Genomic DNA, 10529 nt, shown 5'->3' on the forward strand with positions numbered 1-10529 from the left:
GAAATGAAAAACATAAAATAAATTGAGAAAAGGTATACATAGTGTACAGAGTATACAACAGAAACTTCACCTTTGAAGAAATGAAGTGAAATGGATCGAGCGTTCGGTTCATTTTGGTTCCCTAAAAATCTGGAACCGAAATAGACCGAGCGTTCGCTCTTTTTCGCTTGTCCAATTTAATGAGGCGAAAGTGGTTTCGGTACTGATTCAGCTTCCATCATTCCCAAACCCTGGAGTATATTATTAAAACTTGCTTCTGGTAAGGCCTTCGTGAAGATGTCAGCTAACTGATCAGCAGATCGAACAAAGTGGATTTCAACATTACCATCTTCTACATGATCCTTGATGAAGTGGTATCTCAGTGTTATATGTTTCGTTTTTGAGTGTTGCACTGGGTTGTGACATATCCCAATAGCGCTTTTTGTGTCACAATAGAGGGGAATTTTCTTCATGTTTTGGCCATAGTCTCTGAGTTGACTTTGTATCCATATGACTTGTGAAGTGCAAGACGTTGCGGCGATGTATTTAGCTTCGGCCGGAGAAAGAGACACACACATTTGTTTCTTGGATTGCCAGCTAACAAGTTTTCCATCAAGGAATTGACACCCGCCAGTTGTGCTCTTTCGGTCTAGACCACATCCTCCAAGATCGGCATCGGAGAATGCTTGGACGAAGAAACCTGATTTTGCAGGGTACCAAAGACCGAGAGATGAGGTTCGCTTCAAATATTTGAAGATATTTTTCACAGCCACCATATGAGGTTTGCGTGGATTAGCTTGAAACCTGGCACAATAACAGACAAAAAACATAATATCTGGTCTACTAGCTGTTAGATACATTAGAGACCCTATCATTTAACGATAGAGGGTCATATCAGCAGCTGGTTTATCCAGAGATGGTGTTAGCTTCGTTCTGAATGTCATTGGAACCTTTACTATAGAATCTCCCATCATACCAAACTTCGTCAGTAGAGTCTTCGTGTAAGCCTCCTGATTAATGAATATGCCTTCTGGTCCCTGTCTTATGTTCAGTCCAAGAAAAAAGTTAATCGGACCCATTGAATTCATCTCAAATTTAGTCTCTATCAACTTCCAGAATTCAGCCGTTAAGCTAGGATTCGTAGAACCGAAGATGATGTCATCAACATAGATTTGGACGATCATTAAATGGTTACCCTCTTTCTTGTGAGAGAAGGTTGGGTCAACCGAACCTCATTTGAATTTTGACAATTTAAGAAAGCAAGTTAATGTTTCATACCAGGCTCTAGGAGCTTGCTTTAGACCATAAACCGCTTTGTCCAGAATAAAGCAATGATCAGGAAACTTCTCGTTCACAAACTCGGTGGTTGCTCCACATATACAGTCTCTTCTAGTTCTCCATTCAAGAATGCACACTTGACGTCCATTTGAAAAACTTCGAAATTCTTGTGAGCAGCGTATGTCAGAAAGATCCAAACTGATTCCAACATTGCTACAGGAGCGAAGGTTTCTTCATAATCTATACCTTCTTCCTGACAATATCCCTTAACCACAAGACTTGCCTTGTTGCGTATCACGTTCCCTTCTTTGTCCAACTTGTTCCGAAATACCCATTTTAATCCAACCACAGATACATCCTTTGGTGTAGGAATCAGTCTCCAAACTCGGTTTCGCTTAAACTCATTGATTTTGTCTTGCATGGCCTGTACCCAATCAGAGTGATCAAGTGTAGTGTTAACTGTTTTCGGCTCAATCTTGGAGACAAACGAATTAAACATGCCTAATTTACATGAGAGAATAGATCTGTTTGCTTCGCTACCAGTTGAGAACGTGTAAGAACTCCCTCAGATGATTCACCAATTACTTGAGTTTTCGGATGATCTTTTGTTCATTTTGTGAGAGCAGGGTAATTAGGATCATATTTAGGATCCAATTCGGCATTGACTTCTTCTTCAAGTTCTGACGGAATGTCGGCGTCATTCGTATTACTATTCTCCCCCTCGAATGATGAAACAATTTAAACATCAGGATCAGAATTCTCCCCCTCGATTGGACTTTCATGGTTCATTGTTGGAGATGGGTTCTCCCCATGGAAAGGCAACTCAGGTTGCTTTGATGTAGACGAACCCTCCCCCTGGAAAGGCAAATCAGGTTGCTTTGATGTAGACGAACCCTCCCGCTGGAAATTGGTGCGGTCATTTATGGGTTCGCTTGGACCTTTGGGTTCTCTAGGAGCTTGAGGTTTGCTTCGATCTTTGGGTTCACTAGGAGCTTGAGGTTCGCTTGGACCTTTGGGTTCACTAGGAGCTTGAGGTTCGCTTGCCATGGCTTTTGCAGCTTCGTTGATTATCTCCTTCAGGTTGTCAACCTTGTTATCAGCCGCTTTCGCTTCAGAAAGAATTGCATTCTCCGGTTCATCAAAAAGCAACATGTACTCTTCAAACAGATTTGATATAGGAGCCGTGCCTGGACCTGTTTGTGGAAAGATCTCCTCCATTGGACTTTCGTTTGGTTGAAGTTTCTTCACGTAATTGTCATCAAATGTGACATAATAGGTTTTTTCTATCTTCTTTGATCTTTTATTCAGAACCCTATATACCTTGGAGGTAAGAGAGTAGCCAAGAAAAATCCCTTCGTCTGCCTTCACATCAAACTTGTTTCGGTTCTCTTTAGAGTTAAAAATGAAGCACCTAGAACCGAAGACATGGAAGAATTTAACATTAGGCTTGTGATTATTCAGAATTTCATACGGTGTGATAGAAAATCTCTTATTGAGGAAGGTTCGGTTCTCGGTATAACAAGCAGCAGAAATCGCATCAGCCCAGAAGTACAGCGGTAGAGAAGCGAAGCTGAGCATAGTTCGGGCGACTTCACACAACGAACGGTTTCGCCTTTCAACGACACCATTTTGTTGTGGAGTGTAGGGAGCGGAGAAGTTGTGAGTTACTCCCTTTTCAGCCAGAAATTCTTCAAAGTCGTTGTTTTTGAAGTCTAACCCATTGTCACTTCGAACATTTCTCACTATCTTTCTCAGCTTTACTTCCACCTGTTTTATGAAGTTTTTGAGTTGTGGAGTTGCTTCTGATTTCTGTTTAAGAAAGAAAAGCCAAGTGAAACCGGAAAAATCATCAACAATAACAAGAATGTACTTATTACCACCAATACTTTCTCTTGCCGATGGACCACACAGATCGATGTGTAGAAGCTCAAGAGGTTCGATGATCTTTTTGTTAACACGTGTGGGATGACTCTTCCGGATTTGCTTTCCCATTTCGCATGCAGCACACAAATGTTCCTTGTCAAACTTTAGAAGCGGCAGTCCTCTCACATGATCACCAAGAACCAGCTTGTTGATGTCTTTGAAATTAAGGTGTGAGAGTCTTCGATGCCATAGCCAGCTTCCATCAGAATGTGCTTCCGTTAGAAGACATACAACAGGCTTCCCTCGTATCGGGTTTAGATTTAATGGATACATCTCGCCTTTGCGTTGGGACTTCAACAGAACCGTCTTAGTTTTCTTTTTAATGATCTCGGATCTTTCATCATCAAATGAGACCTTCAGGCCAGTCCCTACTACCAATTGCGAAACACTTATGAGATTGTGTTGCAATCCTTCCATGTAGGCCACCTTTCGAATTGAAAAATCTCCGTTCGTTATCATTCCATAGCCTTTTATTGTGTCATATGAGTTGTTTCCATACTTGACACAACCACCATCTTTTAGAGCCCGAAACTCCCTCAGCTCTTCCCGTCTCCCTGTCATGTGACGTGAGCAGCCACTATCGATATACCATTCGTCGTCGAACTTCTCGTCACTGATAACCTGCAAAAATTAAGCAGATTTAGGAACCCAAAGTTGCTTGGGTCCACGTGAGCCTTTTACAGAACAGGGAATAGCAATAGAAAAATCGACCATATATGTTCATTTTATTAAAGTGGTATCATCTTTCCTTTTGATGGTGAAAACTTTAATTTGTTCGCGTTCGATTTGTTTGAATCACAGTGTGGTGTTTTATTTTGATTCTTAATAAACTTGTTCTCTTGTTTCCTTGTGTTAGTTGTCGTCTTCTTCGTTTGCGTTTCGTATTCTGAGACGAGTATTCCTTTTCCCTTGATATCCTTGTTAGGATTTTGCATTGGTTGAGAATGAGGAGGATGGGATTTAGGACCAAAACTTCTCTTTCGGTTCTTGTCACTGCTAGATTTGGGACCGAAACTGCTTCTTCGGTTCGTTTGACTACAGGATTGACACTGAGTACATGGATCAGAGTTAACCTTAGAACTTTCTTTCGCCTTGTGATTAGACGCCTTTTCTGTGCGAACATAATTGGGGTTTTGGGAGTGCCAAAACTGTTTCCTTTCATTGAGATTCTTTTGATATCTCCTGTTTCGCTGGCGTTTTTGTTCAGCAAGCTGCTTCTGAGACTTGACAATGTTTACATTCGGCTTTGTTCTTTCTGCACGAGTTTCGCTCTTCAATGAAGAGGTTTCGCTTTCTGCCTTTTCAGGTTCGCTTTGAATTCCTTTAGTACCACTTGTGCTTGGTACATCAAAGCTTGTTGGCTTATTGAGTGGTTCTGCCACGTATCTGCCTTTGACTCTCCATGAGATTCTTTCTGATAAACTGACAGTTTCGTCTGCATTGTCAATTGGAGCGGACCAAAAATAATCATCACAGCCGCCTGCGTTGTCTTCGTTTACTATGGTTGTAAGTTCGGTGGTGTGTTTCTGAGTAACTCCTGTTGTGCTATATCCCTGGTTTGGTACTATTTGTACCTTTTGATATACCACAACCTTCTCTTTTAGAATTTTGACTTTGCCCTGGGATATCAGAGCAAACTCAACTGAATTTTCAGATATAAGACCTTTGGTGGGTTCGCTTTTGACAAATTATGAACAGTCAACCACATCCTCTACAGAAATTTCACTCATATCACTGTCCTCGTCAAATTCAGAAGTGTTCTCCACATTTATCTTGTTTTCTGAACTCAACTTGGTACTCAATGAGTCAAATTTCTGCATGGTTTCGGTCTTGATTTTTAATTTATCATTTTCGTCCAATAAGTTTTTAAGCATGTCCTTATGGTCTTTGGACTTGAGAAAGGACTCGATTTTGTCCAGACCGAATCTGTAGGTGTCAGAAGTTTCTTCCGATGAGACAATTGATTCACACTTATAGCCATCTGCGTCTATTTCGTCTTCCTTTAATTCAAGGAAAGGAAAAATCATTTTGTGAATCTTATCTCCAATCTCACAATTCAAATACAATTGAGTAATATTGAAATAAAGAGGTTTAGCAATTAAGCAAAAAATGTTCATTTGTTTCAAAAGCTTCAAATTATCACATTGTAAATAAATTATTTCATCTTTTGCCCTAACTAACTCCACTTCCTTCTACTCTATCCATATCCTCCTTTCCTCACTCTTTGAAGATACCCTGCTGATTTGATCAGTTAGGTTAGAATTTGCCAGGCGATTTTGTTTTAGACTACCACTTAAACTAGAAAACTTGAATTTTAATTCATTTACATCCTTTTCATAGTTAGTAACTGGTATTTTCAGTGATTCGAGTATAGATTGTACCTTCTTGATCAACTGATCATGTTCGTTGATCTGCTCACCTATTGGTTTGGCAGCAAAGCATCTGTCTTCTCTTTCCTTCGCCTCATCAGATCCGCCATCTGATGTGTCGCCTCTCATTTGTGATACTCCAGCAGTCACCATTAAGCACCTTCCAGCAAACTCAGCACTATCTCCCTTTGCCACAAAAGTTCTGTTGCGAGGGCTTGCAGACTTCTTCATCTTCAGAGTCGGTAGACCAGACCTCTACTCCTCCGAACTCATCATCAACCAAGTTCTCCTGCACAATCAAAGAATTCATAGAATTGTTAGAGGTTTTCTTCTGCTTTATTTCTTCCAGTTTGCGTAAGTGATACGCTTCATCATCTTCTCCATCCTTCTTCTCGGACAACTTTCTCAACATACAATCTTTGGCAAAGTGATTTTTCCCTTGACAAAAATTGCAGTCATATCCGGAGTCACCTACAAGCTTGTTCTCCTTCTTCGCTTCTTCTTTCCGAGGAGCGTTTTTAACCTCCTTTTTCACCTTTTCGGAACTGTCTCTCCCTTGCCAATTTCGGTTCTTGGAGGTGGGAAACTTTTTGCGAGCAAACTTCTTGGGATTGAAGATCATTAATGCATCTTCTTCAGTCATGTTCTTGCCCTTTGAGAGAAGGGCCAAAGATCCCATACTAGACACCACCTTCGTTTCCTTAGTCACTACACTTTCATGTGACTTGATTATTCCCACAAGCTTCGCCAATGAATAGGTTTTGAACTGTTCATGAGCTTTCATAGTCGAAACCACAACCATCCATTCGGGTCTTAAGCCATTCATAAAGGTGACCTTCTGTTCGATCACTTCTCTTCTTGCTTTTGCTTGAAGTCACCAAATTCTGAAAGCAGAAGAGTTTGAATAGAATGCTCCAGATCCTCATCGGTGGAATATAGATCCTTAAGCCTATCCCATATTTGTTTTGTCGTCGTGCAAGAACTGACCCGACGAAAAGTATCTGATTGCAAGGCAAATCTGATCATCCTCGTAGCTTTAATGTTGCTCATCAGTTTTGTCCTTCTCATCTTAAGGAACTTTCTCTACATCGATCATCAGCTGATTGTACTCCTTTTGAGTTGTGATGACTTGATTAGTTCCAGAGTGAGAAAACGGATCTAAGGTGATAGCTTCCCAGATTAGATACCCATTATCCATTGAACCAAGAACATAGTCTTCAAAGTGATGCGTCCAAACTTCATAATCTTGAGTGTATAAAATCGGGATTCTCGTAGTAGATCTGATGTTGTTGGATATGTTGATGGGGTTTGTTTTTGAATCTTCATAAGACATGATGACCTGTTTTGAATATATGTCAAGAACCAGACTTGCAAAGGTTGAATTAGGGTTTTATCAAAAACGTGGAACAACGTCAATAAATGAGATGACGGCTCCAACGATTTCAACAAAAGCGGAAACCCTAAAGAGATTCTTCCAACAGAAGAGATGCATATGAATTACACAGCCTCCTGCTCTGATACCAATTGATGAGAAATAAATTCTCTAAGATCGTTTAGATTCGTAACAGATTTAGACAAACACAATAAAAGCAAAGAACACACGATAAATCAAACAAGAGCTGAATGATTAATATGCCCCACCTCAGAAGAGCTCGATAAAGAACTTCGACTGTAGAGGTGTGCTAGGGTTACAGTACAATGAAGGAAATAATAATTGTCAAGCGTACAGAGAACGATGCACGCATGCATCTTATATACTAAACCCTAATGACATAAACAAGGCTGGACAGGCCCAGTACCGAGATAACTATGGACCGAGGTAACAGGCCCAATGATGCAACTCTTAGACCCAACAAAAATATCAAGTAACTAAACACTTATAAATTCCTAATCTTAGTTACTTAGGAAAAATGTGAATTTGGTGCTAACCCATGAAATTGCACTTTGCACCTTGTTAAGTTGTTAGTGGAGCATGTGTGGTTAACCGACACACTAATCTGGGACTGACATTGTATGGCAAAGGGTAGCTTGATGTTAATCATGGGTCAATGGAGCGTATGTGGTTAACCGGTACATTGAATGGATGATTTGTAACATTAAGTGTACCAAGATAATTTGCATGGTTATTCACACCTTGTTTGTGATCCTCACCATCCCATTCACAAACTTGAAGGGCACAATCGAGATTAAACATTCCATTGAAAAGTTCAATGAGTCTCAAAAAAATCTAGGAATTTCAGTTCATTTAAAGCTTAATAATCAATTTTGTTTTTCATGGTGGAAATTGGTAAATTTTCATTTACCTACCTTCAAATATTTTGCAATTGGATTACGGCATCCCTCTTCCAAATTGTAAAATATTGTGTTGGGTCCTAGCCTTAATATTTCATTTGGGTGTTGTATTAAGGACTTAAATCAACCAACTTGAATTTCTCCCTAGTAGATGTCTAGTTCTGACAACTATGGTCTTCCTGAATCTTTTGAATATAAATTTCCATATAAAGATGATATTCCACAAGACGATCGAGGTGAAAGAGTAATCCCTTCTTCGTGCTGTAGTGGAACTTCTCTTCCTCCACCTTCTCCAATAATTATCCCTGACCCACAAGTTCAAAGACTTGAAACGTTCAAGGTCACTCAAGCCCTATTGGCTAGCAAACACCAAGATGGAAGGTCTATGTGTGCACATGTCTTGGAGATGAAGTCACACACTGACCGGCTGGGAATGTTGGATGTCGTTGTTTCAAGTAAGTTGGTTGTTGACTTGGTTCTTCAATCACTTCCTAAGTCATATAGCGGGTTCTTTAAGGACTACTATATGGGAGATCACAACATGACCCTTATTGATCTAACATATTTGCTTGTTGCTGCTGAATCAGGAATGATTTGGCACACCGGTAATACAAATTTGATTGGAAGATCTATTTCCCAAACTTCCATGGACATTGACAATGGCAACATTGGAAGTCCAAAAAAGCTTTCTCTTCCCAATGGAAAGGGATCGGCCATGGTCAAGTCATTTGATCAAATGGTAAAGAGAAAGGATAAGTCTGAGATAGTCCCATGTACCATTCCCAAATAGTCTATATGTTTCTGTTGCCAAAAGAAGGGGCATTGGTTGCAAAGTTGCCATATTTACCTGAAAGATCGCAAGGATGGTAAAGTCAAAAAGTTTGACTATAGTTCAGGTAAGTCCATTATCTAACTCTATTAAGTTCCTATTTGGAGATTCTTAATACATGATGTAATGTAATTACATTTTGATGTTTTGTAGGATCAAAGGAATGAAAGGAAACTTAAAGGAAGAGTAACATGATTCTGATCGTAAAGAGATGGATTTCGATCGCATGATTCGATGATCAAAATTTTGAGTTGCTGCTTAAGAGTTATGATAGATTGCTTAGGAATAGATAACAACATAGTTTTCATATGTATTTGCATTGTAAGGAAAAGTTTTCTGCATTTTTAATAAATAAAAGATAAATTTTGATTTTATTTTATTTTAAGTTTCCTTACAATGGCATTTGTGAAAACTGTTGTTTATATGTTTCCATTGATAGCAATATTGGAAAATAGATTTGATTCTTTAGTTTGTGATAGTATCAAGATTTACCAAATAAGGAAAGATTCTCATCACCCAAGTTTCAGTTGGATAGAAACTTGGAATCATGCAACTTGTATTGTGTGATGAATGATAACTTCATCATTGGGAAATTAAACTTGGAATCATGCAACTTGTATTGTGTGATGAATGATAACTTCATCATTGGGAAATTAAGACTAATTCCTTGTTCACATGTATATGTGAGCCAAGTGAAGGACTAGGGGATCGGGTACACTTGGTTGTGCGTTGATCAGGTCCAATACAAAGAACGATAAGACTATTCGTTATGATTTACTAAAGTTTAGTAAATATGGTTATGCTTACAAGATTAAGTGTAATTCTGAACCATTGGAAAAGTTTCAATGTATGGCAGAACGAATAAGAAGAATCAAATTAGGCAGATAGATAAAAGTTTGTCCAATCTGAGAAGAAAGGAGAGTACTTGAGTATCATGTTTTATGATTATCTTAGTGATTATAAAACCATATCACAATTGATACTTTAAGGACATCTTAGTGCATTTGTATGGCTATGAAGAGGAATCGTGAATTGTTGAAATGGTTAAATCAAGAAGATAAATCATACTTCGTTCCAAAATCAGGCATTGGAGTCATACTCCAAGATTGTAACTTGAATGACATGGTCTTAAGAAAGGTTTATAACACTCATCAAATGTAGAGTAAAATGTTTCTTACTCTTGTACATTTGAAATTGGAAAGTTGTAATGTTTTGGATAAGACAAAGACCAACTAAGACCAATTGTGTGAAGTGCTTGTCTTGATAAGAAATCGCACTAACTCTTGAATATTTGTTTGTCAAGTAATGTTCCTTGACAAAGTGAATCTTATATGTCAAGAGGTCAGTGGGAGTCTTAAGGATCTTGAATAGCTTCAGAAACTAATCAACAGTAAACCTATTGTTAATCACTAGCACACGACTTAAGGTTTGTAACCTATGGTGTTGACATATTCTTGTTTTTTTGCCCATTCCAGTTAAAGTTGACTATGCATGTGAGTTCTATGAGTGCTCAATCGTTTGCATAACAAATTGGAAGCAATGGTAGGCACTTGTGCTGCCAGGTGGCAAGAAATTAAGATTGAACAAGTTCAGTCCATATGAGTTTGGATTTGTCACTAACCTTGTCTTGTGATTATGGTTATGAAAAATTCACATGGATAGGAACATATACACCATAAAATCAAAGTATCATTAGGTTTCTCTCCAATTCATGAAAATGATTGTGAGGAAACGCTTTCACTAAGTAAATTTTAAGGACATAGCAATTGTGATATTTGCATTCTCAAATTCGATTATGATTACGGTATCCCTCTTCATAGTTCGAATTGTGAGAAATGGCAAAAGGTCTAAACATTTGA

The sequence above is a fragment of the Lactuca virosa genome, chromosome 3, assembly GCF_052849685.1.
Source record: "Lactuca virosa cultivar CGN04683 chromosome 3, Lactuca_virosa_CGN04683_v6, whole genome shotgun sequence".
Lineage (NCBI taxonomy): Eukaryota > Viridiplantae > Streptophyta > Magnoliopsida > Asterales > Asteraceae > Lactuca > Lactuca virosa.